At 53.1% G+C, this 12500-nt stretch overlaps 1 non-coding gene across 1 annotated transcript; it reads left to right on the top strand.

The window, feature by feature from the left end:
- Nucleotides 1-10024: 10024 nt before the first annotated feature.
- Nucleotides 10025-11863, top strand: LOC145654668 (18S ribosomal RNA). Its single transcript, XR_014120874.1, has one exon. It is a non-coding gene; the product is annotated as an 18S ribosomal RNA (ribosomal RNA).
- Nucleotides 11864-12500: the final 637 nt, after the last annotated feature.

Below are 12500 nucleotides of genomic sequence, written 5' to 3'. Positions count from 1 at the left end.
GACTGTGTTTGACCTCTTGGGCCTGGAAGTCTATTTCTAGGCTTATATAAAGGGTCAAACTTCTTGAAGTGTGCCCAGGCCCAGAGCTACTTTGCTGGGCATGACTGTGTTTGACCTCTTGGGTCTGGAAGTCTGGTGGTAGTAGTAGTAGTATGATTTAAAGGCACAAAGTGATTGAAGTGTGCCCAGGCCCAGAGCTACTTTGCTGGGCATGAATGTGTTTGAACTCTTGGGCCTGGAAGTCTGGTAGTAGTAGTATGATTTAAAGGCACAAAGTGATTGAAGTGTGCCCAGGCCCAGAGCTACTTTGCTGGGCATGACTGTGTTTGACCTCTTGGGCCTGGAAGTCTGGTGGTAGTAGTAGTATGATTTAAAGGCACAAAGTGATTGAAGTGTGCCCAGGCCCAGAGCTACTTTGCTGGGCATGAATGTGTTTGAACTCTTGGGCCTGGAAGTCTGGTAGTAGTAGTAGTAGTAGTAGTAGTAGTAGTAGTAGTAGTAGTATGATTTAAAGGTACAAAGTGAATGAAGTGTGCCCAGGCCCAGAGCTACTTTGCTGGGCATGACTGTGTTTGACGTCTTGGGCCTGGAAGTCTGGTAGTAGTAGTATGATTTAAAGGTACAAAGTGAATGAAGTGTGCCCAGGCCCAGAGCTACTTTGCTGGGCATGACTGTGTTTGACCTCTTGGCTCTGGAAGTCTATTTCTAGGCTTATATAAAGGGTCAAACTTCTTGAAGTGTGCCCAGGCCCAGAGCTACTTTGCTGGGCATGACTGTGTTTGACCTCTGGGGCCTGGAAGTCTGGTAGTAGTAGTATGATTTAAAGGCACAAAGTGATTGAAGTGTGCCCAGGCCCAGAGCTACTTTGCTGGGCATGAATGTGTTTGAACTCTTGGGCCTGGAAGTCTGGTAGTAGTAGTATGATTTAAAGGCACAAAGTGAATGAAGTGTGCCCAGGCCCAGAGCTACTTTGCTGGGCATGACTGTGTTTGACCTCTTGGCTCTGGAAGTCTATTTCTAGGCTTATATACAGGGTCAAACATCTTGAAGTGTGCCCAGGCCCAGAGCTACTTTGCTGGGCATGAATGTGTTTGAACTCTTGGGCCTGGAAGTCTGGTAGTAGTAGTATGATTTAAAGGCACAAAGTGATTGAAGTGTGCCCAGGCCCAGAGCTACTTTGCTGGGCATGACTGTGTTTGACCTCTTGGGCCTGGAAGTCTGGTAGTAGTAGTATGATTTAAAGGCACAAAGTGATTGAAGTGTGCCCAGGCCCAGAGCTACTTTGCTGGGCATGAATGTGTTTGACCTCTTGGGCCTGGAAGTCTGGTGGTAGTAGTAGTATGATTTAAAGGCACAAAGTGAATGAAGTGTGCCCAGGCCCAGAGCTACTTTGCTGTGCATGACTGTGTTTGACCTCTTGGCTCTGGAAGTCTATTTCTAGGCTTATATAAAGGGTCAAACTTCTTGAAGTGTGCCCAGGCCCAGAGCTACTTTGCTGGGCATGACTGTGTTTGACCTCTGGGGCCTGGAAGTCTGGTAGTAGTAGTATGATTTAAAGGCACAAAGTGATTGAAGTGTGCCCAGGCCCAGAGCTACTTTGCTGGGCATGAATGTGTTTGAACTCTTGGGCCTGGAAGTCTGGTAGTAGTAGTATGATTTAAAGGCACAAAGTGAATGAAGTGTGCCCAGGCCCAGAGCTACTTTGCTGGGCATGACTGTGTTTGACCTCTTGGCTCTGGAAGTCTATTTCTAGGCTTATATACAGGGTCAAACATCTTGAAGTGTGCCCAGGCCCAGAGCTACTTTGCTGGGCATGAATGTGTTTGAACTCTTGGGCCTGGAAGTCTGGTAGTAGTAGTATGATTTAAAGGCACAAAGTGATTGAAGTGTGCCCAGGCCCAGAGCTACTTTGCTGGGCATGACTGTGTTTGACCTCTTGGGCCTGGAAGTCTGGTGGTAGTAGTAGTATGATTTAAAGGCACAAAGTGATTGAAGTGTGCCCAGGCCCAGAGCTACTTTGCTGGGCATGAATGTGTTTGAACTCTTGGGCCTGGAAGTCTATTTCTAGGCTTATATAAAGGGTCAAACATCTTGAAGTGTGCCCAGGCCCAGAGCTACTTTGCTGTGCATGACTGTGGTTGACCTCTTGGCCCTGGAAGTCTGGTGGTAGTAGTAGTATGATTTAAAGGCACAAAGTGAATGAAGTGTGCCCAGGCCCAGAGCTACTTTGCTGGGCATGAATGTGTTTGAACTCTTGGGCCTGGAAGTCTGGTAGTAGTAGTATGATTTAAAGGCACAAAGTGATTGAAGTGTGCCCAGGCCCAGAGCTACTTTGCTGGGCATGACTGTGTTTGACCTCTTGGGCCTGGAAGTCTGGTGGTAGTAGTAGTATGATTTAAAGGCACAAAGTGATTGAAGTGTGCCCAGGCCCAGAGCTACTTTGCTGGGCATGAATGTGTTTGAACTCTTGGGCCTGGAAGTCTATTTCTAGGCTTATATAAAGGGTCAAACTTCTTGAAGTGTGCCCAGGCCCAGAGCTACTTTGCTGGGCATGACTGTGTTTGACCTCTTGGGCCTGGAAGTCTGGTAGTAGTAGTAGTAGTAGTAGTAGTAGTAGTAGTAGTAGTAGTAGTAGTAGTATGATTTAAAGGTACAAAGTGAATGAAGTGTGCCCAGGCCCACAGCTACTTTGCTGGGCATGACTGTGTTTGACCTCTTGGGCCTGAAAGTCTATTTCTAGGCTTATATAAAGGGTCAAACTTCTTGAAGTGTGCCCAGGCCCAGATCTACTTTGCTGGGCATGACTGTGTTTGACCTCTTGGGCCTGGAAGTCTGGTAGTAGTAGTAGTAGTAGTAGTAGTAGTAGTAGTATGATTTAAAGGTACAAAGTGAATGAAGTGTGCCCAGGCCCAGAGCTACTTTGCTGGGCATGACTGTGTTTGACCTCTTGGGCCTGGAAGTCTATTTCTAGGCTTATATAAAGGGTCAAACTTCTTGAAGTGTGCCCAGGCCCAGAGCTACTTTGCTGTGTATGACTGTGTGACCTCTTGGCCCTGGAATTCTGGTGGTAGTAGTAGTATGATTTAAAGGCACAAAGTGAATGAAGTGTGCCCAGGCCCAGAGCTACTTTGCTGGGCATGACTGTGTTTGACCTCTTGGGCCTGGAAGTCTGGTAGTAGTAGTAGTAGTAGTAGTAGTAGTAGTAGTAGTAGTAGTAGTATGATTTAAAGGTACAAAGTGAATGAAGTGTGCCCAGGCCCAGAGCTACTTTGCTGGGCATGACTGTGTTTGACCTCTTGGGCCTGGAAGTCTATTTCTAGGCTTATATAAAGGGTCAAACATCTTGAAGTGTGCCCAGGCCCAGAGCTACTTTGCTGGGCATGAATGTGTTTGAACTCTTGGGCCTGGAAGTCTGGTAGTAGTAGTATGATTTAAAGGCACAAAGTGATTGAAGTGTGCCCAGGCCCAGAGCTACTTTGCTGGGCATGACTGTGTTTGACCTCTTGGGCCTGGAAGTCTGGTGGTAGTAGTAGTATGATTTAAAGGCACAAAGTGATTGAAGTGAGCCCAGGCCCAGAGCTACTTTGCTGGGCATGAATGTGTTTGAACTCTTGGGCCTGGAAGTCTGGTAGTAGTAGTAGTAGTAGTAGTAGTAGTAGTAGTAGTAGTAGTATGATTTAAAGGTACAAAGTGAATGAAGTGTGCCCAGGCCCAGAGCTACTTTGCTGGGCATGACTGTGTTTGACGTCTTGGGCCTGGAAGTCTGGTAGTAGTAGTATGATTTAAAGGTACAAAGTGAATGAAGTGTGCCCAGGCCCAGAGCTACTTTGCTGGGCATGACTGTGTTTGACCTCTTGGCTCTGGAAGTCTATTTCTAGGCTTATATAAAGGGTCAAACTTCTTGAAGTGTGCCCAGGCCCAGAGCTACTTTGCTGGGCATGACTGTGTTTGACCTCTGGGGCCTGGAAGTCTGGTAGTAGTAGTATGATTTAAAGGCACAAAGTGATTGAAGTGTGCCCAGGCCCAGAGCTACTTTGCTGGGCATGAATGTGTTTGAACTCTTGGGCCTGGAAGTCTGGTAGTAGTAGTATGATTTAAAGGCACAAAGTGAATGAAGTGTGCCCAGGCCCAGAGCTACTTTGCTGGGCATGACTGTGTTTGACCTCTTGGCTCTGGAAGTCTATTTCTAGGCTTATATACAGGGTCAAACATCTTGAAGTGTGCCCAGGCCCAGAGCTACTTTGCTGGGCATGAATGTGTTTGAACTCTTGGGCCTGGAAGTCTGGTAGTAGTAGTATGATTTAAAGGCACAAAGTGATTGAAGTGTGCCCAGGCCCAGAGCTACTTTGCTGGGCATGACTGTGTTTGACCTCTTGGGCCTGGAAGTCTGGTAGTAGTAGTATGATTTAAAGGCACAAAGTGATTGAAGTGTGCCCAGGCCCAGAGCTACTTTGCTGGGCATGAATGTGTTTGACCTCTTGGGCCTGGAAGTCTGGTGGTAGTAGTAGTATGATTTAAAGGCACAAAGTGAATGAAGTGTGCCCAGGCCCAGAGCTACTTTGCTGTGCATGACTGTGTTTGACCTCTTGGCTCTGGAAGTCTATTTCTAGGCTTATATAAAGGGTCAAACTTCTTGAAGTGTGCCCAGGCCCAGAGCTACTTTGCTGGGCATGACTGTGTTTGACCTCTGGGGCCTGGAAGTCTGGTAGTAGTAGTATGATTTAAAGGCACAAAGTGATTGAAGTGTGCCCAGGCCCAGAGCTACTTTGCTGGGCATGAATGTGTTTGAACTCTTGGGCCTGGAAGTCTGGTAGTAGTAGTATGATTTAAAGGCACAAAGTGAATGAAGTGTGCCCAGGCCCAGAGCTACTTTGCTGGGCATGACTGTGTTTGACCTCTTGGCTCTGGAAGTCTATTTCTAGGCTTATATACAGGGTCAAACATCTTGAAGTGTGCCCAGGCCCAGAGCTACTTTGCTGGGCATGAATGTGTTTGAACTCTTGGGCCTGGAAGTCTGGTAGTAGTAGTATGATTTAAAGGCACAAAGTGATTGAAGTGTGCCCAGGCCCAGAGCTACTTTGCTGGGCATGACTGTGTTTGACCTCTTGGGCCTGGAAGTCTGGTGGTAGTAGTAGTATGATTTAAAGGCACAAAGTGATTGAAGTGTGCCCAGGCCCAGAGCTACTTTGCTGGGCATGAATGTGTTTGAACTCTTGGGCCTGGAAGTCTATTTCTAGGCTTATATAAAGGGTCAAACATCTTGAAGTGTGCCCAGGCCCAGAGCTACTTTGCTGTGCATGACTGTGGTTGACCTCTTGGCCCTGGAAGTCTGGTGGTAGTAGTAGTATGATTTAAAGGCACAAAGTGAATGAAGTGTGCCCAGGCCCAGAGCTACTTTGCTGGGCATGAATGTGTTTGAACTCTTGGGCCTGGAAGTCTGGTAGTAGTAGTATGATTTAAAGGCACAAAGTGATTGAAGTGTGCCCAGGCCCAGAGCTACTTTGCTGGGCATGACTGTGTTTGACCTCTTGGGCCTGGAAGTCTGGTGGTAGTAGTAGTATGATTTAAAGGCACAAAGTGATTGAAGTGTGCCCAGGCCCAGAGCTACTTTGCTGGGCATGAATGTGTTTGAACTCTTGGGCCTGGAAGTCTGGTGGTAGTAGTAGTATGATTTAAAGGCACAAAGTGATTGAAGTGTGCCCAGGCCCAGAGCTACTTTGCTGGGCATGAATGTGTTTGAACTCTTGGGCCTGGAAGTCTATTTCTAGGCTTATATAAAGGGTCAAACATCTTGAAGTGTGCCCAGGCCCAGAGCTACTTTGCTGTGCATGACTGTGGTTGACCTCTTGGCCCTGGAAGTCTGGTGGTAGTAGTAGTATGATTTAAAGGCACAAAGTGAATGAAGTGTGCCCAGGCCCAGAGCTACTTTGCTGGGCATGAATGTGTTTGAACTCTTGGGCCTGGAAGTCTGGTAGTAGTAGTAGTAGTAGTAGTAGTAGTAGTAGTAGTAGTATGATTTAAAGGCACAAAGTGCTTGAAGTGTGCCCAGGCCCAGAGCTACTTTGCTGTGCATGACTGTGTTTGACCTCTTGGCTCTGGAAGTCTATTTCTAGGCTTATATAAAGGGTCAAACTTCTTGAAGTGTGCCCAGGCCCAGAGCTACTTTGCTGTGTATGACTGTGTGACCTCTTGGCCCTGGAATTCTGGTGGTAGTAGTAGTATGATTTAAAGGCACAAAGTGAATGAAGTGTGCCCAGGCCCAGAGCTACTTTGCTGGGCATGACTGTGTTTGACCTCTTGGGCCTGGAAGTCTGGTAGTAGTAGTATGATTTAAAGGCACAAAGTGATTGAAGTGTGCCCAGGCCCAGAGCTACTTTGCTGGGCATGAATGTGTTTGAACTCTTGGGCCTGGAAGTCTATTTCTAGGCTTATATAAAGGGACAAACTTCTTGAAGTGTGCCCAGGCCCAGAGCTACTTTGCTGTGTATGACTGTGTGACCTCTTGGCCCTGGAATTCTGGTGGTAGTAGTAGTAGTAGTAGTATGATTTAAAGGTACAAAGTGAATGAAGTGTGCCCAGGCCCAGAGCCAGGCCTGGGCAGCAGGGGGCGCTCCTGGCCATGCCCAGCGAGTTTCGTGCGAATCGGACCTGGTCCGGAAGAGATACGAAGGGAAAACTCATTACTCGTCGGGGTGGCACATCCAGGCTCTCGACCCTCCCAAAGCGTCCGACCAGGGTGCACCCTGCCGGGCATGGTTAGCCGCCAGCCCCCTTCCTGGAGGTCTGGTTGGCACGGGGTTTTGATTTATCGGTTTCATATCTCTGGGCTCCTTGGGAGCAGAAAGTCGGTTGAGGGCCCTTTGGAAAGAGCCGGGGCTGCCGTTTAACGCTGTCCAAGCGGCAGGCGAAGCGCACCCACCGTTTTTACGCTATGATTTTTTAAAACCGCCGGGGCGGCAAACACAGGGCCGGTCGGGTTTGAAGACGAATATCTCTTCGGCCCTTGGGAGGAGAGAAGCAGCGCGGGTCACCTTTGAACGCGCTCGCTGCCAGGAACGTCTGGCGTAAAAGTTTCGTGGGAATCGGACGTTCCTAGGCTGAGAAGCGAGCGCCCGCCCTCGGGCGGTCGGGGGCCCCTTTCTCATTCCCCGTCTGGGCTAAAAATACGAGGTCGGACCCGATGGACTCGGGAGACTGGAGAGTACCAGGGAGACCCTGGAAGCAGGCGACCCGACCCACGCTTCGCTGTCTCCTCGGCCCTCGGGAGTAGAAGCGCGGGGACGGTGGCGTGGGCAGCAGGGGGCGCTCCTGGCCATGCCCAGCGAGTTTCGTGCGAATCGGACCTGGTCCGGAAGAGATACGAAGGGAAAACTCATTACTCGTCGGGGTGGCACATCCAGGCTCTCGACCCTCCCAAAGCGTCCGACCAGGGTGCACCCTGCCGGGCATGGTTAGCCGCCAGCCCCCTTCCTGGAGGTCTGGTTGGCACGGGGTTTTGATTTATCGGTTTCATATCTCTGGGCTCCTTGGGAGCAGAAAGTCGGTTGAGGGCCCTTTGGAAAGAGCCGGGGCTGCCGTTTAACGCTGTCCAAGCGGCAGGCGAAGCGCACCCACCGTTTTTACGCTATGATTTTTTAAAACCGCCGGGGCGGCAAACACAGGGCCGGTCGGGTTTGAAGACGAATATCTCTTCGGCCCTTGGGAGGAGAGAAGCAGCGCGGGTCACCTTTGAACGCGCTCGCTGCCAGGAACGTCTGGCGTAAAAGTTTCGTGGGAATCGGACGTTCCTAGGCTGAGAAGCGAGCGCCCGCCCTCGGGCGGTCGGGGGCCCCTTTCTCATTCCCCGTCTGGGCTAAAAATACGAGGTCGGACCCGATGGACTCGGGAGACTGGAGAGTACCAGGGAGACCCTGGAAGCAGGCGACCCGACCCACGCTTCGCTGTCTCCTCGGCCCTCGGGAGTAGAAGCGCGGGGACGGTGGCGTGGGCAGCAGGGGGCGCTCCTGGCCATGCCCAGCGAGTTTCGTGCGAATCGGACCTGGTCCGGAAGAGATACGAAGGGAAAACTCATTACTCGTCGGGGTGGCACATCCAGGCTCTCGACCCTCCCAAAGTGTCCGACCAGGGTGCACCCTGCCGGGCTAAGAGAACAGCCAGGTGAACCCTGGAGGTTCCGAACTCCAGACCCCTGGACCCGACGGCTCAGTCCGCCTCAGGTGCACTACAGAGGTCCTCGGGCTGTCCCTGAGTGCATTAAAACGGAAATCAGAATTACTCCCCCGGGTGGCACTTCCAGGCTCTCGACCCTCCCAAAGTGTCCGACCAGGGTGCACCCTGCTGGGCATGGTTAGCCGCCAGCCCCCTTCCTGGAGGTCTGGTTGGCACGGGGTTTTGCAAATAGGTCCCGTCGGGTATATGGGAGAGCAAAGAGAATCAATGGGGTCCAAGCACTAAATTCATCCAGTGGCGTTCTCTGGAAGCCCAAGGGGAGTCCGAGGGGTGTTCGGCCGGCAAGGGGAGCTCTCCCTCGGACACATGATCAAACGCCTGTCCCCTACCGGAAAGTGGTGTGCTCTGGATGCCCCCCCCCCCCCCATCCCCCGAGGGGGGTGCTTATCCCGCGAGGGGAGCCCTCCTCGGGTTAAGTGAACCATCATGCCGATTCCCCTATGGAAGTGGGCACATCCAGGCACACAGTCTGCTTTGCTCTCCCCGACCCGAGTGCGTCTGTTGGGCTGAGTGTACGCCCAGGCAACTGGATCCAATGGCTCAGTCCGCCGCAGCGTGCTTCGACGATGGGTCGTACAGCCATGCCACCAGGGTGGGCGTGTTTGTAAATGTACCAGTGGATTCTCGTCGGCCTGCCACATCCATGGTATCGACCCACCAGGCCTGTCCGACCAGGGGTTGACCCTGGACGGGCACGGTCTGTGGTTTGGCCCTTGTCCTAGATGAAATCGGGCACGGGGTTTTCTGGCCAGGTACCATCGGGTTACTGGGAGAGCGGCTTCGGTCTCCAGGTGAGACCAATGGTGAAGCAGCACGAGGCAATGGAGAGCATGCAAAGCGATGGGGAAGCCATGCACGGCAATGGCCACGAAAAAAAAAAAAAAATCACCACGGAAGGAACGTGAAGAACAAGGAGGAGTGTAGTGACACTGCCCAAAGCTGCCCGGTGTTGCAGGGGTCTATTGGTGTGTTGCTTCCTTGTTTGGTAGAGTGGAGTACCAGACCCGCCAGGGGTAGGCAAACCATTCCCCCTACGGTAAGTGAGGAGCCAGCCATTTGACGAGCGGGTGTCCACGTGTACGGGTGCGAGCGCTATCCCCCCACACGGGGTTAGGCCACGGCCTTAGGTGGACGTCTGCCGACCAGCCCCGGCTGATCCAGAACTTCTGATGTGGAGAGCGGTTTTGACAGATCCTCCCTGGTTCTAGCGGGTCAAGCCTCTGATGGGGGGTGGGGGTTATTTGTAACCCATCCCAGAACTCTCTGGGGGAGACTCAGACGGCCAGTCTGTCTACTCAGTTGTCCTATACTGGTGTCTGTGGTTTGGGAGGAAGGGAGTGCCCTGCTTTGTTGGCCTCCTCTTCAAACCTACCTGGGCCCACGAATCACTCTTCTTGGTTACATCACGAAACGTAGGTTGAGCGAGGCTAGGGGGGAGGGAATTCGACGAGGTCTTTCCCTTGTCCCCCCACCAGCGGCCCACGAAAATCAAAACGGCGTGAAGAGAGGGAACGCCGAAAGCACCTGGAGTCGGCCGTCCGCACCTCCGGAGGAGGTGGACGGGGTACGGTGCGGGCATGACCGGATGGGACAGCTTTGCATCAAGGTGAGAGGTCGGCGTCCGAAGGCCAGAGGGCGGTGCGCGAGCACGTTTACACTGGCCGCGGAAGCTGTCCTGGGTAGCCCTGTATGGCGTCTGGACCTGACGGCGCACGCACTTACAACCCGCTGCTTCCTAGCCCCCGGAAGGGGAGGCGGATGTCACTCGTGGTTCATCCCAGACCACGGTGCAAACTACCTGGTTGATCCTGCCAGTAACATATGCTTGTCTCAAAGATTAAGCCATGCAGGTCTAAGTGCACACGGCCGGTACAGTGAAACTGCGAATGGCTCATTAAATCAGTTATGGTTCCTTTGATCGCTCCACACGTTACTCGGATAACTGTGGTAATTCTAGAGCTAATACATGCAAACGAGCGCTGACCCTTCGGGGGATGCGTGCATTTATCAGACCCAAAACCCATCTGGGGGGCTCGGGCCCCCCGGCCGCTTTGGTGACTCTAGATAACCTCGGGCCGATCGCGCGCCCTCCGCGGCGGCGACGTCTCATTCGAATGTCTGCCCTATCAACTTTCGATGGTACCATAGTCGGCTACCATGGTGACCACGGGTAACGGGGAATCAGGGTTCGATTCCGGAGAGGGAGCCTGAGAAACGGCTACCACATCCAAGGAAGGCAGCAGGCGCGCAAATTACCCATTCCCGACACGGGGAGGTAGTGACGAAAAATAACGATACAGGTCTCTTTCGAGGCCCTGTAATCGGAATGAGCGTATCCTAAACCCATGGGTGAGGACCCATTGGAGGGCAAGTCTGGTGCCAGCAGCCGCGGTAATTCCAGCTCCAATAGCGTATATTAAAGTTGCTGCAGTTAAAAAGCTCGTAGTTGGATGTCGGGAGTGGGCTGGCGGTCCGCCGCGAGGCGTGCCACCGCCTGTCTCAGACCCTGTCTCCCGGTGCCCCCCGGATGCCCTTGGCTGGGTGTCCGGACGGGGCTCGGAGCGTTTACTTTGAAAAAATTAGAGTGTTCAAAGCGGGCCCGCTTCTCGCCTGAATACCTGAGCTAGGAATAATGGAATAGGACTCCGGTTCTATTTTGTGGGTTTCCTGAACCAGGGCCATGATTAAGAGGGACGGCCGGGGGCATTCGTATTGCGCCGCTAGAGGTGAAATTCTTGGACCGGCGCAAGACGGACGAAAGCGAAAGCATTTGCCAAGAATGTTTTCATTAATCAAGAACGAAAGTCGGAGGTTCGAAGACGATCAGATACCGTCGTAGTTCCGACCGTAAACTATGCCGACCCGCGATCCGGCGGCGTTATTCCCATGACCCGCCGGGCAGCGTGAGGGAAACCACGAGTCTGTGGGTTCCGGGGGGAGTATGGTTGCAAAGCTGAAACTTAAAGGAATTGACGGAAGGGCACCACCAGGAGTGGAGCCTGCGGCTTAATTTGACTCAACACGGGAAACCTCACCCGGCCCGGACACGGAAAGGATTGACAGATTGATAGCTCTTTCTCGATTCTGTGGGTGGTGGTGCATGGCCGTTCTTAGTTGGTGGAGCGATTTGTCTGGTTAATTCCGATAACGAACGAGACTCCGGCATGCTAAATAGTTACGCGGCCCTCCGCGGTCGGCGTCAAACTTCTTAGAGGGACAAGTGGCGTTCAGCCACGCGAGATGGAGCAATAACAGGTCTGTGATGCCCTTAGATGTCCGGGGCTGCACGCGCGCCACAATGGTTGGATCAGCGTGTGCCTACCCTACACCGAGAGGTGCGGGTAATCCGCTGAACCCCATTCGTGATGGGGACTGGGGATTGCAATTATTCCCCATGAACGAGGAATTCCCAGTAAGCGCGGGTCATAAGCTCGCGTTGATTAAGTCCCTGCCCTTTGTACACACCGCCCGTCGCTACTACCGATCGGATGGTTTAGTGAGGTCCTCGGATCGGCCCCGCCGGGGCTCCTCGCGGGCCTTGGCGGAGCGCCGAGAAGTCGATCAAACTTGACTATCTAGAGGAAGTAAAAGTCGTAACAAGGTTTTCGTAGGTGAACCTGCGAAAGGATCATTAACGGGTAACGCTGTCCGGCGTGCCTCCTCTCCCGACCCCCTCGACTTCGCCGTCCCCCCGCGTCGGGGCCCAGGGTCGAAAGGGTCTTCGGGGTTGCTGTTACACGTGGTCGCTTGCAGGTCAGGCTGGACAGAAGGCATAAAGGAGGAGCCTAGTCCCTCCCACCCCTTCCTCGTCCTCCGCCTCTTCCTCCGCGTCGTCCTTCAGCACCCCCCCCCCGCAGGCCCCGGTATTCTCTGGGTTCCAGCGCGAGAGACGCGTCGTTCAAAAAACTCGGCGTCCCCGCTCGTCGGGCGAAGGCCGGTTTCCCCTCACCTTGCCGGCAGGAGAAGCGCCTGCGAGTCGAGCGGGTCGTACGGGTCCGTCCCGCGCCCTCCCTCTCGCTCGCACGGCCGCTGCCTCCGTCCACCGCGAGGGGTTTTCCTATTTTGTTGTCCTTGTCATTCATCCCCGTCCCCTTGCTCGCTGACGAGCGGACTTTCCGGGGGGGGTTGCGAGCGCTGCTCCTCGTGGGGCAGGCCATGGCCCTTCCTGTGTTCGTCCGCCCACCGGCGTCCTGGGGCGTGGTGGTGGTGGGTGGCGCAGCCGGTTCCCCTGCTTCTCTCTCTCAGAAAGGAGTCTCAGGGGGACCCCCGGC

This window comes from Electrophorus electricus, unplaced genomic scaffold (assembly GCF_041902795.1).
Source record: "Electrophorus electricus isolate QZ-2024a unplaced genomic scaffold, ASM4190279v1 Scaffold144, whole genome shotgun sequence".
NCBI classification, from domain to species: Eukaryota; Metazoa; Chordata; class Actinopteri; order Gymnotiformes; family Gymnotidae; genus Electrophorus; species Electrophorus electricus.
Note: the sequence above shows the minus strand (reverse complement) of the source record. Positions and strands in the feature narration are given on the sequence as shown.